We start from the raw sequence: 16,160 nt of genomic DNA, 5'->3' as shown, positions 1-16,160 counted from the left end.
CCACGTTCATGAACCAAAAAACCCAAGAACTGACCGGCCGTTACACCAAAAGCACACTTCTTTGGATTCATTCTTAGCCCAAATTTTCTAGTGCGTTCCAAGATGCATCGCAAATCATCCAAGTGTCCTTCTATGGAGACAGATTTGACCACCACGTCATCGATGTAAATTTCCACCAACTTGCCGATCAGATCATGAAAGATGTAATTCATGGCTCGTTGGTATGTTGCACCGGCATTCTTCAGTCCAAAGGTCATGACCACATATTCAAACAAGCCCACTGATCCTGACACTCTGAATGCAGTCTTGTGTATATCTTCTGGAGCCATGAAAATTTGGTTGTAGCCGGCATTGCCATCCATGAAACTTAACACCTTATGACCAGCAGCTGCATTGATCAATGTCTCTGCCACAGGCATTGGATATTCATCCTTTGGAATAGCCCTGTTGAGATCTCGAAAATCTATGGCGACACGCCATCGGCCGTCCTTTTTCTCTACAGGTACGATACTAGAAATCCATTCAGCATACCTGCATGGCTTGATGAACCCGGCGGCCAACATTTTCTCGATCTCTTTCTTGACTTCTTCAAGAATTTCGGCCTTCATCTGGCGTGCTCGTTGCTGGAACGGCCGAAATCCTTTCTTGAGAGGGAGCCGATGCTCAATTATGCTCCTGTCTAACCCAGGCATCTCCATGTAATCCCATGCAAAGCAATCTGGGTATTCTTTCAACAGGGCTATCATCAGGCTCCTCAAATGCGGATCTAACTTTTTGCTGATAAAAGTTGGTCGTGGCTTATCCCCAGGACCAATGTCAACCTCTTCTAGCTCATCAGCCGATGTAAACTCATACCCTAGCTTTCTGTCACCTGCTAGATCAATGCTTAACACAGGCAAAACGTATGGCGAGGATAAAACGGGCCGATTGCTGGAATCGGCCCCCATTTTGATTGCATTGCTCAATGAAGGTTTACATCTTGTTTGCGCTCTACTATATCTACGTGACATGCTTGAGTTGAGATCATTGCTTCTTATTTTTTGGGGCCGATCACAGGGATCGGCCTTGTCACGTACGTCCGTGGACTTTGCTCTTGCTACACTGTCAGGCCGGTGGGATAAGACCAGCCTCACCCCGTTTTTTGACACTTCGATGCGCTCACAGCCGTCCAAACTGACTCCAGAGAGTGGCTCTTGGTCTTCTGCTTCCCAAATGCTCATGCCAGCCGTTGAGATTTCGGCTGAGTCATCTGCATGGATGACTTCCACTTCATCTCCATCCCACTGTATCAAGCATTGGTGCATTGTGGATGGAATGCAGCAATTAGCGTGAATCCAATCCCTCCCTAGCAGGACAGCGTAGGTGCTTTTGCTGTCGACGATGATGAAGAATGACGTGGGGATGGTTTTTCGTCCTACAGTTAGATCCACGCTCAGAACGCCTTGCGCTTCTGATGCTTGGCCGTTGAAGTCGCTCAATGTGACGTTGGTTTTGATCAGATCCGCGCTAGAGCGTCCCAGGCGACGTAGCATGGAGTATGGCATTATATTGACTGCCGCTCCCGTGTCAACCAACATCTTGTTGACAGGCTGCCCGTTGATGTACCCTCTCAGGTACAGGGCCTTCAGATGTCTGTAGCTTTTTTCTCGTGGCTTCTCAAAGATAACCGGCCGTGGGCCGCAGTCAAGATGTGCTACAGGTGCCTCTTCTGTTCTTGGAGCACAAAACTCTGGCGGAAGTATAAATGTAACACCCCAACTTTTTCAACCTTGATTAATTGTCCTTATTGCAAAAATTAGGGGGAACAAAAACTTTTTCTAAAGATTAATTAGATGAACTGCCTTGATCTGTTTGTTGTGATGAATTGCCTTGATCTGTTGGTAGATAAATTGTCTTGATTTGCTTGTTGAGTTTTGTTTTGAGCTACCCTTAATAACAACACCTCTAGTGGTTAAACAAGCAACTCACTAAATAAAACACATGTGTGGCTTAGGAAGAATTGTTTTTCTTTTTACTACATCAAACCTCCCTCCTGATGGCAACATGAGTGTGCCTACTTATAAGATTCCAACTTTGGCAGTTGATCTCTTAGCACCCACAACTGTTTTTGGTGACCTCAGTGCATGGATCTCTTCTATACAACACCCTCTACAACTTCCACATCTTACATGTCACATCCTCCACTTGCAACTCTTATAATCACTTGATCTGGTATCCTATCCAATGTTTCAGCACCAGATCACTTCTTCCTCTTTTACCTCTTGTGTTTATTTAATCCAATTTTAATATCCACAAAACCAAGAGTAGGTATGATGGGTACATTTTGTAGCCACCATCTACCCTTGAGAACACTCCTTCCTAAATTAGTTTTCTTTCTCAAAAACCCTATTGTTTTTCTTCCCTGGTTTTAGCCACAAAAAAAATCACTCCTTGTTATTAAAACTCCTTAAATGTTTTCTTCAAATAACAAGAGAGATTGTGGATGGTATTTTGTATCATCCCATTCCCTTCAACCCAAAAAGACTTTCTATAAAGGCATTTGATTTTCTTCCTTCTTTTAAGTGCATGGTTTTGGTACATGTGCCATCCTTGCACCTTTTGATAACACAAGGGAAAAATCTATTTGGCATTATTATGCAAGTAGACCCATTTTGTTTTAAAAATCATTGGATCTCTTTCAAAATGTTTTCAAAGGAAAGTTCAATATAAACCCTATCCAACATTTTGATCAACTCTCATAGTGGTGGAGACCCACCTCTGTAAAGTTCCAGATCTAATTAACAACTTCCATTCTTTCATCACATCTCACTCTTGTATGGTTTACCATCATCATCTTGACCTCATGTTGATGGCTTATGCCACCATATTCATCCTTGTGAGTATGGTTATTTCACTCACCATCTCTCTTAGCCTTGCTCTACAATTGTCTAAACCACCATCACCACCATCATCTTTTGGCCAAGTTGATCACTTGATCAAAGTGCTTCATTCCTCAACATTGGCACCAATGTTTATTAATACCTCTCTCTTTTCATTCTTACTTCATCAAATCAACATTACCCATCTACCTTGGCATGCTCATGCATTGTTGCATGTGGTCAATGCCAATCTTTTCAATTTTGAATTCAAATAAAAAGTTTTATTCTTCAACTATACCTTTGGATCTATTTTCATCTTATGTTTGTCACAACCAAAGTGGTGGGAATTATCCTTAGAGTACATATCACCTCACACTTCTTTTTATCTATATGAATCCACTCATATTCTTATCATCATTAAAGTCACTCATTGACGTCATCTCCTCAACATCATGCCTTGGCCTACACACATGGATGTTGTGCATCTCTTTGTTTGTTCACTTATGTTTGGCAAGGATGGAGCCGGCCATTGTCTATGCATGGCAATTTCGGCCAGCCATTCCTCTCTATTTTTCTTCCTCTACAAGACTTGCCTCCCAACTACCCCAATCAATAAATGAGCATCCTCCCAACCCACCCAATCAATGAGGAGGCAGCCACCATCCTCCCTCTTTATAAGGAGCTTGGCCGGCCACACCTCCTCTCCTTTGCCTCATTTCTTTTCACTCCCTACTATTTCCTCCACTCCCTCACACTCTCCTCCTCCACTTCCCCACGAAAATGGTGCTCCCCTTGCTCCCATGGCCGGCCATGGCCATGGCAAGCCACCAAGATGAAGCTCTCCCTCTCCCTCAAGCTCCTCCTCACCATGAGAGCCTCCCTCTCCTTCTTCTCCCCAACCCTAGATGGTTTTCTCTCCTCTTCTTCTTCCTCCCTTGCTAAGATTGGATCTTGATGCAGGTGCATGTTGGTCCAAGCATGGAGAAGCTTGAGCTATCCTCAGATCTGAAGTTCTTGAGCAAAGTTCGTCCAAAACCTTGTAGTAATTTCTGTATCTTGCTGTTTCAGATTCTGGTACGAACTTGTAAAATCCGCCAAATCTTATGTGCAGATCCAAATCGAGTGATTCAAAGTTCCGCAGATAGACATTGAAAAGATCTACAACTTGGCGTTGGTATCATCCTCAAATTCGTTACGGATTTTGCAAGGTAAATAAAGTTCTGCAAACATGCAGAATCACTGTTTGTTAGATTTCTCCCGTTTTGCGAAACCTTTTTGAGCAAACTCAACTCTGGGTGAAAGCCCTCTTCAGTACCTTCATTTTGGCGTTGGTTTCACTTCGATTGACCTCCTGAAACTGAAATGGTTCACAGATCAAGATCTGGTCAGATCTGACTTTGTCGAATTAAACCTGGAGCTTGGAAACGAATTTTTGAATGAAACCAACTGGGTAAGAACCACCTATTCAATACCTTTCAGCTGCAGCAGACCTCATATTTTTGTGATTTGTGTATGATTTTTGGTGAATTAAACTTGTTCTGTATGTTCTGCAGACATGGCTGTTAGCTTTTAAATCACCAAAAATCCATTTTTGAACCTAATTGAGTGATTCCAATTTTGTAGGACTGCTGAATGTTTGCTTAATCATCTCAAACAAGTTTCAAACATTTATCTGTTGTGTAAATCCAGAGAGAAAGCAAATGGTACAGACATGCAGTAAACTTGTAAATCCATTTGTGAGAGTTTCAGAAACAATTTGAACCCAAATCCAATTGTGTATGCATCTCTGTTTAATTACCTTTCAAATGCAAGTGGCCTCATATTTTTAGGATTTTTCTACGATTTATGGCTTACAGATCTTCTTTTCTGTACAGTCAGATTCAAAGAAATTCCTAAAATAGTAGGATTAACCTTTTTGGGTGATTCCAATTGGGTTAGTCTTGTATTAATACTGGCCATCTAGGAAAAATATTTTTATTCTCTGTTCATACATATTTGTTGCTGTTAGTAATGTTTATGTGTGACATGCATTGTTGAAGCAAAACTTTTCGGTTTATTTAAAACCCTTGACCAACTCTTTTTAGTAGAGATGGGCAACCTTTGTTTTATGCTTGCAAAACAAAACCTCTGCAATTTAACTTTAGCTCTTTTGTTTTGCTTAAGTTTTCAAATGGTGGGGCATATCATTTGCTTCCTATTCTTGTGTAGTGTTATGTAAGCTTTATAAAATAGGGAGAATGATTGCCCGCTTTTGCAAAAATGTTTCAAATTATAATGTGAATGTTTTTGATGCCAAACTAATTCACTTGTCATCTTTATGATGTTATCTACCAGGGGATATTTGGTTGATACCCTGGTGATAAACGAGAGAGGCAATTGCTAAGTTATGATACTCTCATACCTTTACTAGGTAAATAAAATGGGTTCTCTTTTAGTTGCTTTGTAGTATCTATAAGTTCTTTGTATGTTAGCCCGTAGTAAGGTGGTTAGCTATTGCTTGTTGATTGTTGAATGTTGCATGCTTGTTATGATTGGTGCAATGTGATTGATTGTGTTCCTTTTATATTTTCCGACGATAGATGCGAACGATTCCGGAGAAGAAGAAGAAGAAGTGGTTCGGACAAGGATTTTATTTATATTGACGGGATTCTTATATTGATGAAGTTGAAGAAGTCCAGGGACAAATAAGCCAAGGCAAGCCATCTTTTGATCTCTGATATGATGTCTCTTTGGATGTCATCTTGTGCTATCAATAGCATCTTGGTTCTATGTGTGATGATCTCCATATTGTTGTCATCTATGCTTGGATGCAAGCATGGTACCTCTAGTAGTTTTATCTTGTCAAGGTCTTGGTAATTGGTTGGGTGTATGGTATCATGGCCATTGCTATCCAACTTGCTTTCTATATTTAGCTTGAATATGTTCCACCTCGGGACAAGATTCATACTACACCCCCTTCTAGTGTAGATGTATCAATACCATGTTTTTGGTGTATTCTCAAATTGTGATGAGTATGCCTGTTTTCCCTTAATGGTGTTGGTGTTGGTCAATTCTCATCCCTATCTATCTATTGATGGGGTTAGATAGCACCACAAATCTGAAAGTATATTTCCTCTTGTGTTGTCATAATACATGCTTAGCTCAAGCAAGTATGATCCACTCCAATGCCTCTTTTTCATACCCTCAATGGCGTGATGACCCTCATCTCGGCCATAGTGTTGTATTAGTTCAACTCATGAAACTTTAGATTGGGAACCCCTCAAGGTTTACCTTGTTGTAAATGTTTATGAAAACCTTGGGTGAGGCAATCTTACCCAAGCATATGGTTTATGAATGGAAAGGATCTTGACAAAGATGGTTGGAAAGAGGAAGGTGTGTGTGACTTGGGTTTTTGAGAAAAACGACACATGGTTCTTTGTATTCGCCCGGAACAACTAAACAGCGCAACCATAGCTACTCCAACGTGGGCACGGGGCTTAACTTGACGTTTGTTCTTCTTAGCATGAGGCACCGCACAACTATACAAGGGTACGGTTACCCCCGAGTCCGGGTTGTCATGGTTGGGACAATAGTATAACGGGAGGCCTTCGGGGCTGACCCGTCCGGAAGACACTATGAGTCTCCTGGCTTGGCGGTGGAGCCACGCTCAAGAGGAGGTGAGCTGCCACGGTGCCGGGGAGGTACATACTCCATAGGGTAGGACCTCGTGTTAAGTCGAATGGGCGAAAGGTTATGTCCGGGTATCCGTCGTGGCATATGTCGTTATGCGGGGATGATGCCCACACGATAGGTATCCGGATAGTTGTGGTGAAAGTGTGCAAACTCTGCAGAGTCAAAACTATTCGAATAGCCGCGTCCGCGGTCATGGACGGTTGGGATGGCCGTTACAGAGCTGTGTCGAGTTTTGGTTTTGAAAATGATTTCCAAAGGAAATGTGTGTTGGAAGTACCGGAAGGGTACGGGAAAGATGGTGTGCCGACCATGTGGAGATGGTCGAGGAAAATGAAACAAAAGAGGGTGACCCTTCCTAGTGTTTCATGTAGAGGAACTCTGCTTTAACAAAGATATAGAGATGTCATAGGACTTTCTTAGTGTCCCCTTCAACTGTGATGTGAGATGCTATATCCACAAGAGAAACTGATTCTCTTTCACATGCTATATCCACCAGAGAAACTATTCTTCCTCTCTTGTCTTCTTTAGTTAGAATTGTTATCACCTTCTTGATGGTTTGCGAGTACAATTCAAATGTACTCACGGCTTTGTCCCTGGCTATTTACTTGGCCAGACCTGGAGGACTTCGACAGATGAAGAAGGAGTTGACGACGTCTATGCGAGCTAGGAACGTCTTCCCAGTCAGTTACCTGTAGGGCTTAAGGCGAATGACTTGGGCTCCGCGCTGTTGAAGTGATGATGCTACTCTGATGATTAGATTAGGCCCTTCGAGGCTATCTTGTAAAGATGGGTCATGTGACTTTATTGTAATTTTCTTATTCCGTTTTGTAAAGGATGATGTAATTTGATATCAGTTCGGTTATGTGTTCACGGCACACTGGTCATGGGAACGTGAACTGTATACATAACAGGGTATTTCGGACAGCTAGTCCGGGGTCCCCACAGAGCTGGTATCAGAGCCATCCTGACTGTAGGAGACCTTAGTTAGCATGGACGTTAGTTAGGAAACAAGTACTTGGGCAAAACTATTTACCAAACAAATTCTTTCGTTAGTCGGAAGCATAGCTTCTACTCCTCTTGTTTCTTCAAAACTTCTAAATTCTTATCTCTCCGCTTTATAGAAGTGTTTGAAAATTCTTACTCTATTGTCTCATCGACTTCAAACCTACATATTGGACGATGTCCCCAACCCAGACCGGAGACTCGAACTCAAAGATACATCAATCCCTCAGGAAGACTCATGAATCTCCAACGACAGCTATTGAAGATTGGAGGCCGACTTAGTGTGCACATAAAAGAATGATAATATCATGTCTTTGGTTGTCACCAAAGTATGTCAAAGATCTGACCTTGTTCCTCCGTGGACTTGCACTTTTTGCAGTCGTCAGGGATCAAGTCCTCAGTTTTTGACTAGTAATTTTTAGGCCAGCCACCAGAAGATGCCGACTTTGGGAGTACCTACACAACTACCCCTTCGAAGACCCCACGTCCCCGGGATGTTAAGCAAGAAGACTACACAGTTTTAGCCTCTACCTCAACCTCGACGACTCAACACCAGGCCGCATCACCACTCTCTGCTTCAAGAATCCTTGTTGAAGACGATGTCAACAAGCTGAAGACTGCAACATATGTGACCAGCCCAAACCTATAGGATGGATAGGACAAAACTCAATCGCTTTGATTGAGCTACCCCCGCGTATTAGTCATCCATGGGTACTTGTGTTACCATGTCTGGTTTGATGATTGCTTGTAGTTCCCTAAGTGTGTTGTCTTGAGTGTTTTTATTTGTTTGTTGTGTGTTTGATTGTCTTGGTCTTTAGGTCTGAAAAACACTCTTGGTGTGATAAACCAGCGTAGGAAGCCCCTCTAAGACGTTTTCACAGTCATCTACCTCGCCGATAAAATGCTTACTGCTAGCTAAATGGATAAGTTAACCCTGTTAACCATCGATTCTCAACCGTCAGAGAAACTGACCAGACCCCTATCTACGCCAACTACTTTCAAGATCAGCTGAAGCATCTCTACTAAGCCGAGAAGACAGAAGACCCTACCTTCAAGAGTGACTGCACCTCTGCAAGAAGACATGCATACTAACTTTGTCTAACCTTGGAGTATAATCGCACTAACCTCGAGGATATCTTTTTGAAACCACCCTCTAACACACCGTCTAACAAACTGAGAGAACAATAGCGTCAGACCCAAGTTACATCACATGGTTCATCTGTTCCTCATCAAGTGAAGCTCATGAAGATACCTCAAGACTCAAGATTAGGTGTATTTTACCTACTCACTTCTTAAGTGGTATAAGTCAACACTGACCCTCAAGCTGAAGATTGTCTTCGACGGCCTTCGTTGCTGCTTCATATGGAGACCAACCAGGCGTTTCATCGACTTACTAACTTACCGCGCGTTATATGGTCTAATAAACACCGTGAGTGCCTCTTGAAGTCGTGGACTACACATCGTCTCCTGAAGATTCTTCAACTGAATACGGAAGATCGACGACTTCTTCAGAAGCCCAGACAGGACTACAAGGCAGAAGCTCTGAGTTTTTCCGAAACCCGATGAAAAATCCTAAGGGTGGAAGACTTCGTCTTCCACTAAAAATTGGAGCTGACCCTAAAAATTTAAACCTTTCTAAAACACCGTTGGGAATTTGGGATGCACTAACTTCCCTTGAAGCTGTGGACTGCACCTCGCTCCCTGAAGATGCTTCAACTCAAGACGAGAGAAAGATCACTTCTCCGAAAGCACTGACAAGACCCTTGGCCGAAGCTTAGAGTTTTTAAACCCCCCTATGAACAATTTTAAGGGTGGAAGACTTCGTCTTCCACTAAAATTTAAAGTTAACTCTAAAAAGTTTTCAACCCTGCTAAAGCACCGCTGGAGTGCGCTAACTCTCCTTGAATCGTGGACTCTAACACCTGCTTGGAGTATTCAACCTCTTCATGAAGCTCACCATCGGCAGGAATCCATCATGTCTCCCAGAAGATGAAGCAACGACCCTCTCAAAAATGGCACATCTACAAAAGAATGGAGTCTAACTTTAGTTAAACTTTACAACCCCTCTAGTTCTGCACTCAGTAATCTCGGGACGAGATTATTTTAAGGGTGGAAGATCTGTAACACCCCAACTTTTTCAACCTTGATTAATTATCCTTATTGCAAAAATTAGGGGGAACAAAAACTTTTTCTAAAGATTAATTAGATGAACTGCCTTGATCTGTTTGTTGTGATGAATTGCCTTGATCTGTTGGTAGATAAATTGTCTTGATTTGCTTGTTGAGTTTTGTTTTGAGCTACCCTTAATAACAACACCTCTAGTGGTTAAACAAGCAACTCACTAAATAAAACACATGTGTGGCTTAGGAAGAATTGTTTTTCTTTTTACTACATCAAACCTCCCTCCTGATGGCAACATGAGTGTGCCTACTTATAAGATTCCAACTTTGGCAGTTGATCTCTTAGCACCCACAACTGTTTTTGGTGACCTCAGTGCATGGATCTCTTCTATACAACACCCTCTACAACTTCCACATCTTACATGTCACATCCTCCACTTGCAACTCTTATAATCACTTGATCTGGTATCCTATCCAATGTTTCAGCACCAGATCACTTCTTCCTCTTTTACCTCTTGTGTTTATTTAATCCAATTTTAATATCCACAAAACCAAGAGTAGGTATGATGGGTACATTTTGTAGCCACCATCTACCCTTGAGAACACTCCTTCCTAAATTAGTTTTCTTTCTCAAAAACCCTATTGTTTTTCTTCCCTGGTTTTAGCCACAAAAAAAATCACTCCTTGTTATTAAAACTCCTTAAATGTTTTCTTCAAATAACAAGAGAGATTGTGGATGGTATTTTGTATCATCCCATTCCCTTCAACCCAAAAAGACTTTCTATAAAGGCATTTGATTTTCTTCCTTCTTTTAAGTGCATGGTTTTGGTACATGTGCTATCCTTGCACCTTTTGATAACACAAGGGAAAAATCTATTTGGCATTATTATGCAAGTAGACCCATTTTGTTTTAAAAATCATTGGATCTCTTTCAAAATGTTTTCAAAGGAAAGTTCAATATAAACCCTATCCAACATTTTGATCAACTCTCACAGTGGTGGAGACCCACCTCTGTAAAGTTCCAGATCTAATTAACAACTTCCATTCTTTCATCACATCTCACTCTTGTATGGTTTACCATCATCATCTTGACCTCATGTTGATGGCTTATGCCACCATATTCATCCTTGTGAGTATGGTTATTTCACTCACCATCTCTCTTAGCCTTGCTCTACAATTGTCTAAACCACCATCACCACCATCATCTTTTGGCCAAGTTGATCACTTGATCAAAGTGCTTCATTCCTCAACATTGGCACCAATGTTTATTAATACCTCTCTCTTTTCATTCTTACTTCATCAAATCAACATTACCCATCTACCTTGGCATGCTCATGCATTGTTGCATGTGGTCAATGCCAATCTTTTCAATTTTGAATTCAAATAAAAAGTTTTATTCTTCAACTATACCTTTGGATCTATTTTCATCTTATGTTTGTCACAACCAAAGTGGTGGGAATTATCCTTAGAGTACATATCACCTCACACTTCTTTTTATCTATATGAATCCACTCATATTCTTATCATCATTAAAGTCACTCATTGACGTCATCTGCTCAACATCATGCCTTGGCCTACACACATGGATGTTGTGCATCTCTTTGTTTGTTCACTTATGTTTGGCAAGGATGGAGCCGGCCATTGTCTATGCATGGCAATTTCGGCCAGCCATTCCTCTCTATTTTTCTTCCTCTACAAGACTTGCCTCCCAACTACCCCAATCAATAAATGAGCAGCCTCCCAACCCGCCCAATCAATGAGGAGGCAGCCACCATCCTCCCTCTTTATAAGGAGCTTGGCCGGCCACACCTCCTCTCCTTTGCCTCATTTCTTTTCACTCCCTACTATTTCCTCCACTCCCTCACACTCTCCTCCTCCACTTCCCCACGAAAATGGTGCTCCCCTTGCTCCCATGGCCGGCCATGGCCATGGCAAGCCACCAAGATGAAGCTCTCCCTCTCCCTCAAGCTCCTCCTCACCATGAGAGCCTCCCTCTCCTTCTTCTCCCCAACCCTAGATGGTTTTCTCTCCTCTTCTTCTTCCTCCCTTGCTAAGATTGGATCTTGATGCAGGTGCATGTTGGTCCAAGCATGGAGAAGCTTGAGCTATCCTCAGATCTGAAGTTCTTGAGCAAAGTTCGTCCAAAACCTTGCAGTAATTTCTGTATCTTGCTGTTTCAGATTCTGGTACGAACTTGTAAAATCCGCCAAATCTTATGTGCAGATCCAAATCGAGTGATTCAAAGTTCCGCAGATAGGCATTGAAAAGATCTACAACTTGGCGTTGGTATCATCCTCAAATTCGTTACGGATTTTGCAAGGTAAATAAAGTTCTGCAAACATGCAGAATCACTGTTTGTTAGATTTCTCCCGTTTTACGAAACCTTTTTGAGCAAACTCAACTCTGGGTGAAAGCCCTCTTCAGTACCTTCATTTTGGCGTTGGTTTCACTTCGATTGACCTCCTGAAACTGAAATGGTTCACAGATCAAGATCTGGTCAGATCTGACTTTGTCGAATTAAACCTGGAGCTTGGAAACGAATTTTTGAATGAAACCAACTGGGTAAGAACCACCTATTCAATACCTTTCAGCTGCAGCAGACCTCATATTTTTGTGATTTGTGTATGATTTTTGGTGAATTAAACTTGTTCTGTATGTTCTGCAGACATGGCTGTTAGCTTTTAAATCACCAAAAATCCATTTTTGAACCTAATTGAGTGATTCCAATTTTGTAGGACTGCTGAATGTTTGCTTAATCATCTCAAACAAGTTTCAAACATTTATCTGTTGTGTAAATCCAGAGAGAAAGCAAATGGTACAGACATGCAGTAAACTTGTAAATCCATTTGTGAGAGTTTCAGAAACAATTTGAACCCAAATCCAATTGTGTATGCATCTCTGTTTAATTACCTTTCAAATGCAAGTGGCCTCATATTTTTAGGATTTTTCTACGATTTATGGCTTACAGATCTTCTTTTCTGTACAGTCAGATTCAAAGAAATTCCTAAAATAGTAGGATTAACCTTTTTGGGTGATTCCAATTGGGTTAGTCTTGTATTAATACTGGCCATCTAGGAAAAATATTTTTATTCTCTGTTCATACATATTTGTTGCTGTTAGTAATGTTTATGTGTGACATGCATTGTTGAAGCAAAACTTTTCGGTTTATTTAAAACCCTTGACCAACTCTTTTTAGTAGAGATGGGCAACCTTTGTTTTATGCTTGCAAAACAAAACCTCTGCAATTTAACTTTAGCTCTTTTGTTTTGCTTAAGTTTTCAAATGGTGGGGCATATCATTTGCTTCCTATTCTTGTGTAGTGTTATGTAAGCTTTATAAAATAGGGAGAATGATTGCCCGCTTTTGCAAAAATGTTTCAAATTATAATGTGAATGTTTTTGATGCCAAACTAATTCACTTGTCATCTTTATGATGTTATCTACCAGGGGATATTTGGTTGATACCCTGGTGATAAACGAGAGAGGCAATTGCTAAGTTATGATACTCTCATACCTTTACTAGGTAAATAAAATGGGTTCTCTTTTAGTTGCTTTGTAGTATCTATAAGTTCTTTGTATGTTAGCCCGTAGTAAGGTGGTTAGCTATTGCTTGTTGATTGTTTAATGTTGCATGCTTGTTATGATTGGTGCAATGTGATTGATTGTGTTCCTTTTATATTTTCCGACGATAGATGCGAACGATTCCGGAGAAGAAGAAGAAGAAGTGGTTCGGACAAGGATTTTATTTATATTGACGGGATTCTTATATTGATGAAGTTGAAGAAGTCCAGGGACAAATAAGCCAAGGCAAGCCATCTTTTGATCTCTGATATGATGTCTCTTTGGATGTCATCTTGTGCTATCAATAGCATCTTGGTTCTATGTGTGATGATCTCCATATTGTTGTCATCTATGCTTGGATGCAAGCATGGTACCTCTAGTAGTTTTATCTTGTCAAGGTCTTGGTAATTGGTTGGGTGTATGGTATCATGGCCATTGCTATCCAACTTGCTTTCTATATTTAGCTTGAATATGTTCCACCTCGGGACAAGATTCATACTACACCCCCTTCTAGTGTAGATGTATCAATACCATGTTTTTGGTGTATTCTCAAATTGTGATGAGTATGCCTGTTTTCCCTTAATGGTGTTGGTGTTGGTCAATTCTCATCCCTATCTATCTATTGATGGGGTTAGATAGCACCACAAATCTGAAAGTATATTTCCTCTTGTGTTGTCATAATACATGCTTAGCTCAAGCAAGTATGATCCACTCCAATGCCTCTTTTCATACCCTCAATGGCGTGATGACCCTCATCTCGGCCATAGTGTTGTATTAGTTCAACTCATGAAACTTTAGATTGGGAACCCCTCAAGGTTTACCTTGTTGTAAATGTTTATGAAAACCTTGGGTGAGGCAATCTTACCCAAGCATATGGTTTATGAATGGAAAGGATCTTGACAAAGATGGTTGGAAAGAGGAAGGTGTGTGTGACTTGGGTTTTTGAGAAAAACGACACATGGTTCTTTGTATTCGCCCGGAACAACTAAACAGCGCAACCATAGCTCCTCCAACGTGGGCACGGGGCTTAACTTGACGTTTGTTCTTCTTAGCATGAGGCACCGCACAACTATACAAGGGTACGGTTACCCCCGAGTCCGGGTTGTCATGGTTGGGACAATAGTATAACGGGAGGCCTTCGGGGCTGACCCGTCCGGAAGACACTATGAGTCTCCTGGCTTGGCGGTGGAGCCACGCTCAAGAGGAGGTGAGCTGCCACGGTGCCGGGGAGGTACATACTCCATAGGGTAGGACCTCGTGTTAAGTCGAATGGGCGAAAGGTTATGTCCGGGTATCCGTCGTGGCATATGTCGTTATGCGGGGATGATGCCCACACGATAGGTATCCGGATAGTTGTGGTGAAAGTGTGCAAACTCTGCAGAGTCAAAACTATTCGAATAGCCGCGTCCGCGGTCATGGACGGTTGGGATGGCCGTTACGTAGCTGTGTCGAGTTTTGGTTTTGAAAATGATTTCCAAAGGAAATGTGTGTTGGAAGTACCGGAAGGGTACGGGAAAGATGGTGTGCCGACCATGTGGAGATGGTCGAGGAAAATGAAACAAAAGAGGGTGACCCTTCCTAGTGTTTCATGTAGAGGAACTCTGCTTTAACAAAGATATAGAGATGTCATAGGACTTTCTTAGTGTCCCCTTCAACTGTGATGTGGGATGCTATATCCACAAGAGAAACTGATTCTCTTTCACATGCTATATCCACCAGAGAAACTATTCTTCCTCTCTTGTCTTCTTTAGTTAGAATTGTTATCACCTTCTTGATGGTTTGCGAGTACAATTCAAATGTACTCACGGCTTTGTCCCTGGCTATTTACTTGGCCAGACCTGGAGGACTTCGACAGATGAAGAAGGAGTTGACGACGTCTATGCGAGCTAGGAACGTCTTCCCAGTCAGTTGCCTGTAGGGTTAAGGCAGATGACTTGGGCTCTACGCTGCTGAAGTGATTCTGCTACTCTGATGATTAGATTAGGCCCTTCGAGGCTATCTTGTAAAGATGGGTCATGTGACTTTATTGTAATTTTCTTATTCCGTTTTGTAAAGGATGATGTAATTTGATATCAGTTCGGTTATGTGTTCACGGCACACTGGTCATGGGAACGTGAACTGTATACATAACAGGGTATTTCGGACAGCTAGTCCGGGGTCCCCACAATAAACACCATGTTTGTGCCAGCCGATGACTCATCATCGGCTTTCTTTTGTTTGGGGCGTGATGTCTACGCCCCCTCCTTTTCCTGTAGACAGTGTTGGGCCTCCAAGAGCAGAGGTTTGTAGAACAGCAGCAAGTTTCCCTTAAGTGGATCACCCAAGGTTTATCGAACTCAGGGAGGAAGAGGTCAAAGATATCCATCTCATGCAACCCTGCAACCACAAAGCAAGAAGTCTCTTGTGTCCCCAACACACCTAATAGGTGCACTAGTTCGGCGAAGAGATAGTGAAATACAGGTGGTATAAATAAGTAGTAGCAACGGCACCAGAAAAGTGCTTTGCCCAGACAAGTAAACAAGCAGAGTAACGCAGCAAATGTAACGCAAGAAAACGATAAACAAGCAGCGATAGCGATATTTAGGAACAAGGCCTAGGGATCATACTTTCACTAGTGGACACTCTCAACATTGATCACATAACAGAATAGATAAATGCATACTCTACACTCTTTTGTTGGATGATGAACACCATTGCGTAGGATTACACGAACCCTCAATGCCGGAGTTAACAAGCTCCACAATTCAATGTTCATATTTAAATAACCTTAGAGTGCATGAAAGATCAACACGACTAAACCAAGTACTAACATAGCATGCACACTGTCACCTTCACACTATGTAGGAGGAATAGATCACATCAATACCATCATAGCAATAGTTAACTTCATAATCTACAAGAGATCATAATCATAGCCTACGCCAAGTACTAACACGGATGCACACACT

At 41.7% G+C, this 16,160-nt stretch overlaps 2 long non-coding RNA genes across 4 annotated transcripts; both read left to right on the top strand.

Annotated features, from left to right (window-relative positions):
- Positions 1-3,513: 3,513 nt before the first annotated feature.
- On the top strand, positions 3,514-7,281 carry LOC127311048 (uncharacterized). 2 transcript variants are annotated; one of them, XR_011748022.1, is made up of 6 exons: positions 3,514-3,881; positions 3,970-4,066; positions 4,232-4,308; positions 5,193-5,268; positions 5,438-5,552; positions 7,144-7,281. It is a non-coding gene; the product is annotated as an uncharacterized lncRNA (long non-coding RNA). The 2 variants fall into 2 exon arrangements; XR_011748026.1 differs by lacking the exon at positions 5,193-5,268 and having other exon boundaries at positions 3,517-3,881.
- A 4,146-nt stretch (positions 7,282-11,427) lies between these two features.
- Positions 11,428-15,309, top strand: LOC127311037 (uncharacterized). 2 transcript variants are annotated; one of them, XR_007857534.2, is made up of 6 exons: positions 11,428-11,787; positions 11,876-11,972; positions 12,138-12,214; positions 13,099-13,174; positions 13,344-13,458; positions 15,049-15,309. It is a non-coding gene; the product is annotated as an uncharacterized lncRNA (long non-coding RNA). The 2 variants fall into 2 exon arrangements; XR_011748007.1 differs by lacking the exon at positions 13,099-13,174 and having other exon boundaries at positions 11,430-11,787.
- Positions 15,310-16,160: the final 851 nt, after the last annotated feature.

Source organism: Lolium perenne, chromosome 1, assembly GCF_019359855.2.
Source record: "Lolium perenne isolate Kyuss_39 chromosome 1, Kyuss_2.0, whole genome shotgun sequence".
NCBI lineage: Eukaryota > Viridiplantae > Streptophyta > Magnoliopsida > Poales > Poaceae > Lolium > Lolium perenne.
The sequence above is the reverse complement of the archived record's forward strand: the minus strand, read 5'-3'. Positions and strand labels throughout refer to the sequence as shown.